This window comes from Pteropus medius, unplaced genomic scaffold (genome assembly GCF_902729225.1).
Source record: "Pteropus medius unplaced genomic scaffold, Ma_sr-lr_union100, whole genome shotgun sequence".
Classification (NCBI taxonomy): Eukaryota; Metazoa; Chordata; class Mammalia; order Chiroptera; family Pteropodidae; genus Pteropus; species Pteropus medius.
In genome coordinates, this window is record NW_024347791.1 from 6,466,799 (window position 1) to 6,483,392 (window position 16,594).

A 16,594-nucleotide genomic window follows, 5' to 3' on the forward strand; every position below is an offset into this window, starting at 1 on the left:
AGCTTAAAATATCTTAAAAACAAACAAAAAACGAACAAACAAAACACACTATGTTGTAGCATACAGAATGAAGAGCACTACATAAACAGAAGGTTGCCCATCACATGCCAACTAATGAATTTTAGGGAAGTTGAAACCATCAGATCCCTCTGAACAAATGGTGGTAGAATTTTCAAAACCCGGAAAGGGTGGCCTCCCATAGACAGAGACATGTATACAGTGCAGAAATCCTGAAAGACTACACAACTCAGTGGAGGGACACTTACCTGATTGGAACTTTGCTCCCGGCAAACTCTCAAGAGCAGCTAATTACTTTTGAGTGATTCGTAATTAGAAACAGAAACGACAGAAACAAGTGTAAATACAGTCAAAAGATTTTTTTCATATTCCTTGAAATTATACTTTCATTCCTCATGGTGTTTACGGGTGAAGAACACCTGCATGGTTCATTATAAAAAGCATGACTGCAGATGTCCAAGACTGATACAGAACCTTTCACTGAGGTGAAGGTCAACTCAGTTTGATTGCAAAGAAAAAAATCTGGATAAATGTATGCTGTGGTGTCCTTTAGCACCTGAAAAACTGCTACGAAATCGCTAGTGTGACAGAGCTGGTGGAAGCTTCGATTTGAGGAAAAGAGTGTCATTAGCTGTGTAATCTTTAAAATTACAGTCTCTCTCTTAGACTAAGTGCCTGAGGACTGACACTTTTGTTCACTGGAATACCTCCCCAGGCATAGCTGAATCACATACAAAGGGTACTCAATAAATAGTCGTTAAATAAAACAAGTGAGTCTTTGGTTTTACACTGCAAACTTTGACTCGCTTTTACCTAGATTTAAAAACAGGTGTAGGAAAACTTGAAAAATCAGGCATCCCAGCCACTTCCACAGCGCCCATGCACTCTGCGTATCCACCTCTCTCTCACTGGGAGGGGGCTAAGGAGCTGCCCTAAATCTCATCCCCGTAGTGGTCCATCCCTTGCTCTCGGAACCTCTGCGCTGCCCTGCGGACAGGCACGCACAGAGTTACACGTGCCTTGGTTTTAATCCCAGTCTGCGAGAAGGAAAAACGAACCCAGCTAACCCTTGGTCTGAGAGCATAGATCATGAGTCATAGATTTGGGGATTCGGACCCAAGAGCACTCGTGGTGATGTGGATGTGCGTGAGTCAGCGGGGATAGAGTGGGCTGCCGAAAAGCGGTCACAATCCCCTTCTCTCTTGAGACGCCCCTCCTTTCTTCTGTGCGACCCGATCCTCCGCCGGCGCCTCTCAGGGTGTGGCCCAGGGTCCGGGAGGGGGCGGTGCTCGCGCTCCAGGTCGCCGCCCCCGCGGCCACATCACCAGGCGCTGGCTTTCCCCGCGGGCGGCGGCGGCGGCGGCGCGTGCGCCTGCGCTGGGCGGCCGCGCGGGGGCGGGGCGGGGCGGCCGGCCGGGAGCGAGCGGGCCGCGGGCGCCGGCACCCGGGCTGTCAGCGCGGGGCAGCGAGCGCAGGAGGCGGCGCGTGAGCAGGAGCGATCCGTGGGCCCGGGGAGCAGCCGCCGCCGCCGCCGCCGCCGCCGCCGCCGCCGCCGTGGTGGTACTAGGTGAATGCTCCATCCATCCCCCGCCCCAGGTGCCTCTGTTGGGTCTATGGAGGCGGGGTCCCCTCTCCTCACTCCGTCCGCCGCCGCTCTCCGAGGCAGGTGGTAATGGAGGGACGTCTTGGCTTTGGCCGCAGCGCCGGGTTCGGGCGCATCCCAGGTACGGGAGGGAGGTAGGGCGGGACCCCGGCTCGGGACCCTGCGGCTGGGGCGCGGGGGGCGCCCGGGGAGCGAGGAGCGCCGTGCGGCGGGGCCCGCCGGAGCAGCCGTGCGCCCTCCCGGCCCGCGGCCAACGCCGGAGCCCGGCCCGCCGCGCCTGCCGCACCTCGGGCGGGAGGGCAGGATGGCTCTGGGCGCCCGCAGCCGAGCAGAGTAACCGCGGCGGGTCGCCCCCGGCCCGGACGCCCAGCCAGATAGCGGGTGGTGGCTGAGTGATGGGTGGAAGGCGAGCACGGATGGAGAGACTGCAAGGCAGGCTCCGGCACACCCCAGATCCACTGCTTCGGGGCTTGGCAGTTGCTCTGAGTCACCGTGTCCTTTCATTCTTTTCTTTATATATGTGAAATATATCTCAGTAAAAACCGCCAAATGTTCATGTACAGAAAGAGATTACATATACGTATGTATTAGATATATTACATTTACATGTATATTGTATGTATATGTAATTATATGTAGCAAGTAAAAAAAAAGATACTCTTCATATATTATCAAATTCATCCTTTTAAAGTATGTTTTTTAGTATATTCACAAAGTTTTGCAGTTGTCACCACTATCCAGAACATTTTCATCACTCCAAAAATGAAACCCTGTTCCATTAGCAGTTATTTCTAATTCCTCTTTTACCACCCCTTGGCAACCACTAATTTGTTTTCTGTCTCTGTGGGTTTCCTAATTCTGGAAATTTCATAGAAATGGAATCATATCATGTGTGGCTTTTGGGGACTGGCTGCTTTCACAGCATAATGTTTTCAAGGTTTGTCCATGTCATATCATGCATCAGCACTTTATTCTTTTTTACGGTTGGATAATATTCCACTGTGTTGGTGTACCATAGCATCACGTTTTGCTTTTCTGTTCACCAGCTGGTGGACATTAAGAATGTCTCCACTTTTTGGCCATTGTGAATAATGCAAACTGAAAACATTTGTGTCTGTTTTTATGGGAACATATGCTTTCATTTATCTTGGGTTATACATGTATATTTAACTTTTGAGGAGCTGCCAAACTTTTCTAAAGTAGCAGCACCGTTTTACGTTCCCACCAGACATTGTGAGGGTTCCATTTTCTCTGCATCCTCAGCAATACTCGTTATTGTCTTTTGGCTAGTTTTTTTCATAGCCATCCTAGAAGGTGTGAAGTGGTATTGCTTTGCATCTTTTCATGAGCTTATGGGCTTCTCCTATGTCTTCTTTGGAGAAATGTTTATTCAAATCTTTTGCCTGTATTTTAATTGAGTTATTTGTCTTTATTGTTGACTTACAACGTTCGTTTATAGACAAAAATACATCTAGGTTTAGGGGATAGCATTGACTGAAAAAGACAATCAATCTGATATTAAGCAACATAATGCTTCTACTGGAAAAAGTTAAATAAGCACCACTTAGGTCTTTCAGAACCTTGTCAATTCTTGGGCATCTTACTGCCCCTTTCCCTTTTCTGATATTTTGAGAAGCCACAAAAGGTGTGTTCACAACTACAATCAATAGAACACACAGTCGACATTTTCATATATTCTGTACTTGGTTTGAAAAACCATCCCAGTTATCACTTTAATTACAAATAATTTATTTTGGTAGCCAGCTAAACTAATGAAAAGTAGCAAACACCAGTTACTCGATTCAAGTTTCTTATGCTTACTTCTCAGGCAGAGTGGAAGATCTTATTTTCCTGTTTGTGTAGTATTTATTACAGTATATTTATATGTGGGAGGCGAATAAATATTTTCAGTGGTGCCGAAGCGCCACTTTTAAGAGCCACTTACAGCTGAATGAATGCCGCTGTGCTGCTTCCGTGATCAATTTCTGAGTGCACACAAATCCAGCATTAGCTTCAGGTCTGTCATAGCAAGAACCACTGAAAAAGACATGACACTTGCCTTCCAAGAATTCAAGCCCATTTTTTTATGACTCTAATATTTTTCTTATAGAAAATAAAATTAAAGATTTCTAAGTGGAAATAATGGATAAGTAAGTCATTAAAATTGTGCGAAGAGCAGTTTGGTCTGCTTTGCAACTATCATATTATGCTTCATTGACTTCATTGACTTGAGCAAAATGGCTACATAAATTAGTAGAATGAGGCTAATAATTTCAATATAGAACCTGAGTGCATGTTTTTGTTTTAGCTAATACAATGATTATCAAACATATTGAAAATACAACCTATCCAACCTAATAGTGATTGTTACTGACTTACCCAATAGGTGTATAAATATCCTAGAGCTACAATGCTTTCCCAAGGTGGCCTTCTCTGCCCCCTGGAGTTTTTAGTGTCACTTATTGAGAAGGACTGAAAGTAGTGGGCAAAACAGAGAGGGAACAACTTTGGGGACATGATCTCTGGAAACTGCAGCTCATAGTGGACCTGACTTCTTTATAGTAGACTTTTAGGCACTCCTCATCATTCTCTGAAATTACCGTAGTTAGATTTCATAGCTTTGAAATAAACAAATCTATCTCTAGTAGGGTTCAAAGGCTAGGACTGTCCGTCTTATATTCTGTCTTAATGTGGATGGATTTAATCAGATTTCTTTCCCCCTGATTATCTCCACTGAGGAAATGAGAGTTTTGAACTTGAGGAAATCTAGGAAAGGTAAATAGTATGGGGTCATGGAACATTTTGGAGGTTTGGGAAAAACTTGCTGTTTCTAAAAGTGTGGGTGTTGAAAATAGAGATCTTTGGATAGCATAAGGAGTCTAGAAGGTAAAAGCACGAATGAGAAACAATTTGGAAGGGAAGGTTGTAGGATACAAAGACAGATTTAATTTAGCCGTTTTGCCCAAGAAAAATTTTAAATCGAAAAAGTGGAAGAAACCTTTTCCTTCATTCCATTTCTCTTCCATTTTTCACCACTTTGCTCTCGCCTGCCTACTCTTCTCCGAAGACCCAGAATCAGACTGGGATTACTGTTTACGGTGAAGCTTTTCAGTGTGCTAATGACACCCCTTCGCTCTCCAGATTCTGGTCAAATTGAGATCAGATTTAAGAAGCCAGATAAGGATTAAAATATTAAAATGTAGCTTCATTGTCCTTTCTGATGAAGCTGGATTGGAGAATTTAGCACGAACTCGTGCTTACTGTATTCCTTCTTAATTTACCTACCCAGATGGAAACCTCAGCACCTGAAAAACTGCAGATCTCTCCTCCCGCAGGGAGGTGAAAGTCCTTTCTCGGGAGGTGAAAGTCCTGTCTCGGGGAGTTTATCTCTTAGGAAAAGTTTCTCACCTGCAAATGCAAGGGAGCCAGTGAAAGCTCAGGGGTGGGTCTTATCTGGAATATTGACCTTTATCCTTATTTGAGCCACTAGATAAATCACTTTCCTGTAGAAGGAACTAATGATGGATTGGAGAGAAAGAAAAGTATCCCTTCAAATCCTGAGTTCCGTTGTCATTGCAGAGAGGGCAGTAAGGAGCCATCTTTTCATCAGTCAAGTGTGTTGTGGTTAATGGTGTTTTGTAGGCTGCCTTAGGAATCTCATGACCATTTATAAAATTGGAACTGAAAACATATTTTCTTTGGAAATAGCTTAACAGTTTTTAAGTGGGTGCTCATTTCATTTTGCGGTTAAATATATAGATGATTCAAGTCCATTTCCTTGTTTTACTCCTCAAATATTTGTTGACTGCCCAATATGTCATAGGCATTGGGCTAGGCCCCAGAAGTCACCTATGAACAAGACTGAGGCCTTTCTCATGGAATTTACAGCCTCAAAATATGACTAGCACAAGTATAATTGCAATCAAGTATAGTAAATGTTAGAAAGCATGGAGTACTTTGGGACCACAGATGAGGGGAAACTAATCTGAGAGGGTCAGGAAAGTGACGTGTAAAGTAGAATACGATGTAGCCAGGTAAAAGGGGAGAGTGAGGATGAACCAGTTTTTTTCAAGCAAAAGAACATGGAGAAAGGCCAAGAGTGTGAGAGTATGGAGTAACTCACGTATTATTTTTCAAGCTGCAGGCACCTAGACACCAGTCAGTAGATTGTGAAATCAGTTTAATTGGTTGTGACCTATGTTTTATAAAAGAAATGGAATAAAAAATAAGAATGTGTCACACATAGATACTTATTAGATTGTGACGTATAAAGTTAGAAAATTCCTTCCTCAGAGGAAACAGTGTCACCACAGCCAAAGGTCTTGGGTACATGGGGAAGATTGTGCAGGATTTAGCTAACCTTACTAGAGACTTTGGATTTATCTTAGAGGAGATGAGAAGGCATTGAAAAGTTTTAACCAGGGCCTGATGAGATTTATATTTTCTAAAGATCCCATTGAATGCCTAGTCTTTAGAGTATAAACTTCAAATTCCTTGGCCCAATGTTACAGGTATTGGTTCCAGTCTCTTTTTCTAAAGAATGATTACACTATTTTTGTATTGGACTCTTCCTAAAGAGTACTTGTTTGCCTCAGTGCCTTTGCGTTAAGACTGAAAGATCTGTGATAGCAGCCCTTGCCTCTTGTCTTGTTCATGTTGAATCTATGGCATTTAGCATAGTGCCTGGTAACCAGTAGGGACTAAGCAAATCTTCATTGATGGAGTGTAAATACCCTTAATATGAGAAGTGTTACATAGTAATAGAAATGACATTGATGTTTCTAGTAATACTTGCTTTTGAAAAAAGAAAAAGGTTTTATTAGAAATTCTTTTTTCTCAGTTGGAATCATGTGATAGAGCCACATTCAATTATTTAACAAAAAGTACTTATGTTCTATTAAAACAGAAGTAGAGATAAGGATAATTTAACAAAAAGTACTTATGTTCTATTAAAACAGAAGTAGAGATAAGGAAAAGAACATCAAACTTTCTGATTTGGAGGTTTCTCCCAAGGAGTATGGAGCAATACCTGATTGGTCATAGAAGGCAGCAATCCAGCAGTTTGTTTATATTTCGTTTGAACAGAGATGCATTCTCCAAGCAAAAGGTAGTTTTATAAAGATGGCTGGGGACAAAGGGAATAAATTAGATTAAAATGTATTATTCATATGTGATTAATGGAGAGGAAACAGAAAACAGATTCTGATCTTAGAAGAATTAAAAATAGAACATCCGTATACCCCAAAGAACTTACAAATAAGAATTTATTGATGTCAGTTTGTTGCCAGAGAATGATTGTACTGTCACAGTACTGTGACTTCACAGAATTAGATTGTGAAACCCAACTGTGAAGGAAAAATTCTTTCGGGGTATGGTTTTGATAAGTGGCAAGAGAAGTTATGAAAAATTCATGAAAGGTAGAGCAATTTCAAGTTCTGAAACAAATTTCTTTTTAATATACTTTTGAGATGTGGAAACTTTACTAATTAGTTTTGTAAATTAGATTTCATATATCTTAAACATGAATGCTAAAATCAAAACTTGCGAATATGGGATGGCTTTTAAAAGTTGCTGAATTTTATATTTTTATGTTCTATAGAGTCCTATTTTAAGCCGTGCATCATAGAACTTAAATTGAAACTAACTTGTATAAATTTATCCTAAGGAAATAATTCTTGATACGGGAAAGTATTATGCACAAAGATCTTCATTTTCATTGCAATGTAATTTAGTCAAGAAAATGTCCTGCTATAGAGAAATGATTCATTAAAATGTGGCAATCCACTTGAAGAAATTGCACCATTAAAAATGCTTTTTTAGAGCAATGGCTTCTTATTTATGATTTTTTAAAGTAAAAAGTAAAAAGTGCTCAATATAAACAAAAGTTCAAATAAGATAAAAATGTGCAGGATTTGAAAAGTGAAGTTGGTATTGCAGGTCCTTCTTTTCACCCTGCCAACCTAAGCCAACCCAGTTCCCCAGAGATCAATGCTCGGAGCACTTTGGTATCTGTCCTTCCAGACTTTTTTCTAACCCAGGGGTTTTTAAACTGCTCCAAGAAGGGGTTTCAGCGTCTTCTCAAGTTAGGTAGGGTGAGAACTGAGTCGGGGGAAACCAGGGTGCTTCAACCAGTATTGCTTTGCTTTTACCTGCTTTATATATTGAGATTTCACGTACGATTTAATTTCAACAAGGAATTCCTCTGCATTAAAAATAAATTTTTAAAAGCAACTGGCCTAATTTAGAAAATGAAGTCCTAAGCCCCCTAGTCAGGAATTCCAGATCTTCCCCAGTTTACCATGTTGCAGTTTGGTCATAAGAATCAGCTCAGACCTTTTTTTCTCCATCTCTCTAGTCTTACGTGCTCTTTAAGTTTCAGTTCCTCATCATTTTGTTCATTCCTTCTTTTAACGTCTGTAGTGAACACCTGCACTTTGAATAATATTAAGTGGAGAATAAGCAGAATTTTGTATCAAAGCTTATAGGCTAATAAAGGTGACCTTCACGTAAATAAGGGCGATAATGTATTCTATAGTAAGCATTTGGAGTGGAGATGCTAAAGATATAAGTGGTCTCTTCCTTTACACTGTCTTATATGGCACTTATAAAAAAGGGCAGTTTATGATATGGTTACATTTCTGTGTCTTTGGTAATTATTTGTTCATTTATTGATCGAGTAATAGAAGATAATACAGAGAGAATTTACCTGTGAATCGGGGATGAGACCCAGGAAGGAGCTGTTTTCATTCTTGAGCAATCAGCTGTGTTAAAAAATAACTTGAATCCAGTTTGCTGGATTCCAGTGTTGGGCATGAGCGGAATTGGGAGGGAGCACTGGAAGGACCCTGGTTCTGTAATCCTTGTCCCCCGTGTCCACTTAGACTGGTGTACAGGATCACAACACGCAGAATGCCTGTAGCATCTCCCTTATCATTAGCTGGTTAGTTGGGAAGAAGTGAATTCAAGTCCTGTGTCTTTATCTTACTAACTTTATAACTTGGGCATTTGTTTAATCTCTCTGAGCCTGTTTTCCTAAACCGTAGTATATGAACAGGTCTATATGGTAGAGTTGTAAAAAAAAGATTATATGAGATAAATACATAGAAATGAAGTCTATTCTTTTTAAGTGGTGTTCATGTTTTATGGAATGGGTGATTATTCTCCTTTGGGTTTAAGTTTTTATATATTTTGAAGGATTTATGGATTAGACTCTGAATTCTTTGAAAAAGTATTTTATTTTGGTCTGGGAGTAGCTATTTGATAGCTATTCGTATTTCTGGTGAGGTAAGTATAAACAATATAGGAAAGTAATAGGACCAAAGGAACATATAGTGGGGAAATCAATCTTTTTCATCATTAACCAGTGTATTCCCTTGGGACTTCAAGCAGACTGTTATATCTATGATCAAGAAAGCAAAATTAGTAGGTAGCCTCAGGTCCAAAGCCTGGCCTGTTATTTTCTTCATTATATCTGCCACTTTCCTCTATCTTTTAGATAGCAAACAGTGAAGACATTTTATCATAACATTCTAATTTCCTTTAAGAAGGAAAAAAAAAACTCTAGCATTTCTAGATTGTAAAGTTTCAGAATAACCCCAGACAAACTCATGGAGTCCATCTTTCTAATGCTTCTTGTTCTATAGTCCAACAGAAATTTATGGTATGGATTAAGGTAGTCTGTTTTATTTGCTGATGGCAAAAATGTTATTTAGATATCTTTTTAAAATTAAAAGATATATCAGATATAATATTTCAATTTAACAACAGTATCAGAGCTACTTCCTACTCCAGCTTTCATTTTCTTTTTAAAACATTGTGGTTTCCTGAAAACCTGTATTGTTCAGTATAAATTGATACCATTTCATGTGTGTACATAAAATACTTTATAAGTAGGCTGGGTAAATTGTATAAAATGTAAATACTAAACTTCAGTTCATCTTTTAGAGAAAGTTGGAACAAAATAGTTGATCTGAAAATTATAAGCCAGGGGTTTGACACAGCAATATATAACATGTTTGTGATTGCTTGGTAAAAGTCTATTTCTTAATAAGGGGAGGAAGAGGTGGAAAGTTAGGTTTTGAGCCATTTACAAAAATGTATAATAATGATAATAATTAGCTAACATTTATTGAAGGCTCAATACACTGTTCTAAGCACCTTATATGTATTAAGTCATTTAATCCTTACAATAACCCAGTGAAGGAGATACTTTTTCCATGAGGAAACTGAGGTACAGAGGCATAGGTCCCACAGCTCGTGAAAGTCAGAATTTAAGCCAAAGCAGTTTGCTTGGGATCCCAAGCTCTTAACTGCTATCAATATCATTAGTGTCTTGACACTTCTTGACATTTAATTTTTTGGAAGCAAATCATCTCTCTTAATTGAAGTGTGAATATGCTGAGTAAGTCACTTGAAGATCCCCCATAAAATCATGCAAGTCATGTTATTGATTTATTCATTTACTGAAAGCATAACAAATATCTTGGTAAAGCTTCGCACAATTTCAAACGTAGCATAAAGCATTTACCAGTGATTCCACATGAATAATACAACTGAACAGGCAGTTAATATTCTCCTTTTCAAAATATACTTCACTGAAATCTGTATACTCACTCAGGTAAGGGATGTTTGATTGCGCATAGATTTTATAATCTGAATTTAGACTCATTACTCCTTAGAACAAAAACAAAAACAAAAACCTAGTCCTCACAAGTCTCTGGGGGCAGCATTTAATAGTCTAAGCATGCGTTTGAGCATTAGCGAGGGGGTAGCAAGAGAGAGTAAAAAAATGTAAATCATTTATTATTTTGTAATTTTTAAAGAAACAGTGATATCCTCTTTCTGGGAAAAATCATACCATTTTGTGACTCTTACGTTGTTTGGCGTTATCATTTTGAATTATGTGGTGGATTATAGGGGTGACACCATAGACGAGAGGTGGTAATCTGGCCTTGACTTGGAGCTTGATGGGGCAGAGGTAGTTATTGATTCACAATCATCTAACAAATCCATATGATACAAATGAAATCATGACTACGAAAAACCAATACACCGGCGTGGTAGTTGTTTGAAAGTGGTTAGGATGTGCTGATCGAATGAAGGCTGTTGCTTTTTAATTGTGTTGTACTTACTGGGGAATGTGTGGAGAGGGAGAAGTGGGGAAGAAAGAAGAAATCTTAGAGCCCCTGAGAGTTTTAGAAAGAAGAAACTGTAATTAGCTGTTTCAAATAACTTCGTAAAATAATACTGATGAGGAATTTTTAAATATTTGATGAAATGCAAAAAGGAAGATGTACACCAGTATATACAATATGAGCCTATTCTTGTTTTAAATATATATGTATAGAAAATATATAGTAATGTCATCATATACATCAATATGTGATCAGTGATTATCTGTGGATGGTGGGTTTCCAGAATAAACAGTTTTTGTTTATCCTCTGCTTTTTTTTTTTTTTTTTACATTGGACACCTACTGGCTTCTGTGAAAAAGAAAATATCAAAAGAGAACTCCATACCAGTGGACGTTAGAAACAATTTCAAATGAGGTGGGAAACAAGATGACAGGGACATTTTTATGGCCAAAGACCATTAAATGGCACCTAAGTTGGGTTGGGGGTGGCTTTGCCAGTAGTTTTAGCTTGAACTTCAAGTTGAACTTAGAGCCCTTCAGAAAATGGCTCCTTTTTTTTTTTTTTTAAACTGGCATTTGAATGAAAAAGTGCACAGCCTAACCAAAGGGTAGAGGAGAGACTTGATTGCAGTGAGTAAAGATAATAGTGAGCTAGGTCGTGGTTTCAGTTTGATGCCAACGTAATTGAGTAATATAACACCGTGTACCTGTAGTTTATCTAATCTGCTTACAGTCTCATGTAGTGACTTTGTGCACTGGAACAGACTTTGCAGCCCTGTGTACCAGGAAGCACTCTCGAGGGAAAATACAATTTGGGGAAGGTAGAAGATTTGGCTTCATCTCCCTGGGTGAAGATGTCCCAGTGAGGGAAGGTGCTAGGTCACCCATCTGAAGCGGATGGCAGTGGAGGAGCTGTCCTATTTCATTGCCTTATGGAAGGTAACGTCATTTAGTGTGGCCTGCTCATCGTGGTGGTGTGCTGCTTCTCACCAGGATGGGGGAAAGAACAGGGCCCTGGATGAATTGAAGTGCTCTGAGTAAATATTTGAAATGGAATAGCTGAAAATTATGGGACTCTCTGTCTTAAAATGTAGAAGAAAAATGATAACCTTACCTGTGGCAAATCATTTGTTTCTCTCACTTTTCTTAAAAAGAAAGTTTTGTTTTTCTTTTGAACTTCGACACATTGGTATCCTTTCTGTACCTTAAAATTCTGGAAGCTTTTATTTTCAGGTTTCAGTTTGTTTGTTTGTTTGTTTGTTTGTTTTTAATGCCTACAGCACCTGGACTTCCTAGATGGTCTCCCATCCTAGTACTAACTAGGCCTGACCCTGCCTAGCTTCCGAGATCAGATGAGATTGGTTATGTTCAGAGTTCAGGTTTCAGTTTAATTATACAAAGAGTCAAGTATATATTTTGAGTAGGTCCCAGAAATGGGTTTGTATTTTAAAAATTGAATTCTTTCTGACAGTATAAAAGTATGAAAGTATACTTTTATATAAGTTCTGAGTAATAATTCTACTCATTTGAAATGCTGGTGAACTCTGCTTACCTAGTTTCTAAATTAGGTATTTCAGATTTATAAGTGCCAGAGAAAACTGCTAAGGAAGTATAATATTTGTGTTTTATTCTATGTACATATCGTTTACACAAAAGTGTTAAGTCAGTTTATAAAAACAACACCTACAAGGAATACTGGTTAAAAAAAAGAATTATAAAACCAGTACCAAAGAAAATAAAAATAGGAGTATAATGTCAAGATGAATAAATTGAGCATAGATTTGAGTTTCAGATGTAGCTGTAAATTTCCTCACTGGGAAAGTTTAAAAAAGGCAGCTCAGTCTTTTTAAAAGAAAATAAAAATATCAGTTTTCAGTAGCAAGCCTTTCTGTAGCTATAATTTTTAAATAAAGTATCATGTGACTTTATCTAGGGATGATTCATGAGGAGATGTGTTCTCAGTAGTAATGAATGTCAATTGCATATCAATTACAGAAGAAAGTTGATAGTTCTTTTTAAATTAGGTACATGTAAGCAATGTTTAAGATAAAGTGGGGAAGACTTTCTTTTTTTGTTATTGTTTAAAAGCAGTTTATCAACTTCAAAACAGATTTCTCTGAGTCACCTTGTTTGCTATTCAGCCATTCATTGAGTTGTTTTCCAATAGTAGCAGTAACTGATATTTCTAGTAGTTTTTGCTTCCTGTATTATAAAAACTATTTATGTATTGCTATCAATTTAATCAGAATACCTAGTTAAATGATTGATTTTTTTCCCCCACACTTTTCAGTTGGTTGGTTTGATAGGAGCTACATCTAATTTAACTGATGGCACTTGATAGAATAAATTGTACTTTGTTTATGTAATACACTTAGTTCTTGGACACACACCATATTTATTCTGTCAACATTTTCTCAATAAGTAGAAATGGCTTAACTGTAGATTGTGTTTTAGTTGATTCATTGGCTTGTTTTTGATGTATCTTTCTTCCAAATAAAACATTCTTTAAAAACAATATTTTTTTAGTGGAGTTGAAGTTTGTGATTCTGAAAACAAAATCAGTTGCTCTGGGTCTGGTTTCCTTTGAAACATTATTTGAGATGCATTGAGGATTTATTTTACAGAAGGTTTATTATATCCACTGATTATTTCTTTAACTCATTCTTTACAAATGTTTGGCCATCTTTTAGGCATATAGACACTTTAGGATTGCTAGCTTTGATGACATTGGTCTTTTTCGTCAGTGGGCATTCTTAGAAATGAGTGATTTTTTTATGGAATCAGCTAGCTTTTGGATATGAGTAGCGTGATCATGTCCATGACTTCTCAAGCTTTTGTGTTTGTGAGACAATATGAAGACCGTCACTTGTACAGCAATCCAGTGTGACTGAAATAGCACTTAATTGCCCTTTCACTTTTCTTCCACTTTTCCTAGCTCGTCAGGAATATTCGACATCACTACCTGTTACCTAAATGAAACCAGTGCTTGAATTCATTTTTGGTAGACAGTTTCCAGTTTAAGCCAAAGAAATGAAGATTTAAAAAAGCTATTCTATGTATTTCAGCCAAAAAAGGGGGATGGTATGAAGAAAGATACTTTCATTCTGCTTTAGAGGTGGCAAGCCTTTTAATCTGGGAGGACAATATTTGTGAGGCAGCATTTCTTATATTTCAGTTTCCAAGTACTTTCGAATGAGCTGAACAATGACAAACAGTATAGGATAAGGTGTGTAAATTACTACAACTCAGCTGTTCCAATTTGAGACTTAACACCTTAAGAAGTTTGTGGGATAGTTATTGGCTGGTCTTAACCTTCATTCTTTAGAATTTAGAACATTCTGTAGATCATTACCATGGGATAGTAGTTCCTTTTCCTTGGATAACGACAGGAAATAAAAGAAGAGGTCCATATACTTTTTTTCCCCTAATCATACATTCTCTCTCTCTCTCTCTCTCTTTCTCTCTCTCTCTATATATATAGTTTGTGAAAGTTAAGTATTAATTGTCATCCTTTATTGTCTTCAGTAGAGATGTAAGAACGAATATCAACAGAACTGAATGTTAAGAAATATTACAGTACACATCACATCAGGCTTTTTCAACGTTAGCATTAGTGACATTTTGGGCCTCATGATTCTTTGTTGAGGGGCTGGGGACTATCTCATGCATTGTAGATTTTTAACCAGCATCCCTGGCCTTTACCAGTAACATCCTCCCAGTTGTGACAACCAGAAATGTCTCCACACATCATTGCCAAATATCCCCTGGTGGGTGGGGTGGGGCGGAATCACTCCTTGTTGAGAATTGCTTTACATTGTCAGTTTACATCTTCAGAAGTGTCCACAAAAATTATATTCTCATTTTTTAACACCCTCGCCCAAGGTAAGGAGTACAGAAATAGTCTATCGCTGCTCTCATTTTACAAATTAGATGATACTGAGATTAAGTGGCTTGCCCAAGGTCACCTAGTTATGCTCCAAGTTTAGTTCTCTGCTGATACAATACACTACGCATCTATGTCCACAAAGTGTGAAAACATTGTCATATGTCAATTAAAGTCTTGTTATATCTAATGATCTTTTAGAAGTGAGTATGCAAGCATTGCACATTTTTTAAATTTTATTTTATTATTAGTTTCAAGTATACACTACCTTGGTTAGACATTAGTATAGTTTATGAAACGATCCCCCCGATTACTCTATCTGCCCTCTGGCTCTACCCATAGCCGTTACCTTACTGCTGACTACACTCCCTATGCCATGCTTCCCTTCCCTGTGACCAGCTATCAACTACTAATTTGTACTTCTTTAACCCTTCACCTCGTTCTCCCAGCCCCCAACCCCCCTCCCCTCTGGCCGTCACCAGATTGTCCTCTGTATTTGTGAGTCTGTTTTCAATTAGTTTGTTTTTTTTGTTCCTTAGATTCTGCATATAAGTGAAATCATGTGGTATTTCTCTTTCTCTGTCTGACTTATTTCACTCAGCATAATACCCTCTAGGTCCATCCATGTTGCGAATGGTAGGATTTCATTTTATAGTTGAGTTTATATTCCATTGTATATATGAACCATAACTTCTTTATCCAGTCATCTGTTGATGGGAATTTAGGTTGCTTCCATATCTTGGCTATTCTAAATAGTGCTGCCATGAACATAGTGATGCGTAGACCTTTACAAATTATTGTTTTGGTTTTCTTTGGGTAAATACCCAGAAGTGCAATTGCTGGGTCAAAAAGTATATCCATTTTTAACTTTTTGAGGAACCTTCAGACTGTTTTCCATGGTGGCTGTACCAATTTGCAATCCCACCAGCAGTGGATGAGGGTCCCCTCTTCTCCACATCTTCACCAACACTTGTTCTTTGATGTATTAGTCAAACATTCTTAACTGGATACCATGAATTATTCTTCTGCCTAGCAGCAATAGTACATTTAGAATTCAGGAGATTTATTTTTATTTTTTATTATTTTTGTTTGTTTCTTTTTTGAGGGGGGAGATTTATATGACCATATTGATTTTTAACTTTTTAGAGAATTAAGTGATGTATTAAATGTCACAGGAAGCACAAGACATCTCTGCCATGTGGGAATTGGTGGGAGACCAAGTGGATACTTTTCTTTATTAAAAAATTCTTTTTTTTAAAACTGTAAGTGACATGAAAATTGTTACCTGTGTTTTGGACATTTAATTTTGACTGTTTCTTTCCTCTCTGTTCCCTTAAATCTGATATTATTTTGGGTAGATTTCTTGAGATAGCGTACTTTTACTGTGACCTTTGGAATGAAGTGAAATTTCTTGGGTGTTAGAAATATTTGGTAGAAGGTGTAGAAGTAGAAAAGCTGAATAGAGGAAATTTGATTGAATGAAAGAAGCTGAGGGAAGAATAAGAGAGAATGATGTAGCTGCCTCAGGTAATCTAGTAGAAGGCATTGAGTCAGTGTGAAATAATTAGTAACCAAAAATAAGCAATATGGGGAGTTCAGTGCATGAGAATGTTGAAAGAAAAGGGCTAAAAAGGAGAAGTGATTTTAGTAATAACTGTAGGGCTAGTTCACCTTGAGAAGAGGGTTCTTTATTTAACATAATCCAGTCATCAAGGGCCAGGATCCCCATAGATGAGACTAGGGTGTCCTCATGGGTTCTGATAACTTCTCAAGGGTGAAGGATTTGGCAGTGAGGTCATGGCAGGATGGCAGAAACTGATGCCAGAGTGAGCATGAGAAAACCAAAGAATGATTGTTTAAGAGCTGTTTGGGGTATGAGCTGAGGAGTGATTCGATGGTAAATTCTTCAGGAAAAAGGAATTTTGGATAAGAAAAGGAGAACCTGAGGAGTTCATAT

The 16,594-nt window shown here is 38.5% G+C and overlaps 1 protein-coding gene across 2 annotated transcripts in view; it reads left to right on the forward strand.

The window, feature by feature from the left end:
- The first annotated feature begins 1,476 nt into the window (after positions 1-1,476).
- SLC41A2 (solute carrier family 41 member 2) overlaps positions 1,477-16,594 on the forward strand; it is a 109,901-nt gene continuing 94,783 nt past the window's right edge. The window contains exon 1 of one of the 2 annotated variants that reach the window (XM_039877903.1): positions 1,477-1,742. The gene's annotated coding sequence lies outside the window, so the exon portion shown is untranslated. Of the gene's footprint in view, positions 1,743-11,539; positions 11,694-16,594 lie in introns of those variants that run through there. The other variant, XM_039877904.1, reaches the window with a different exon arrangement.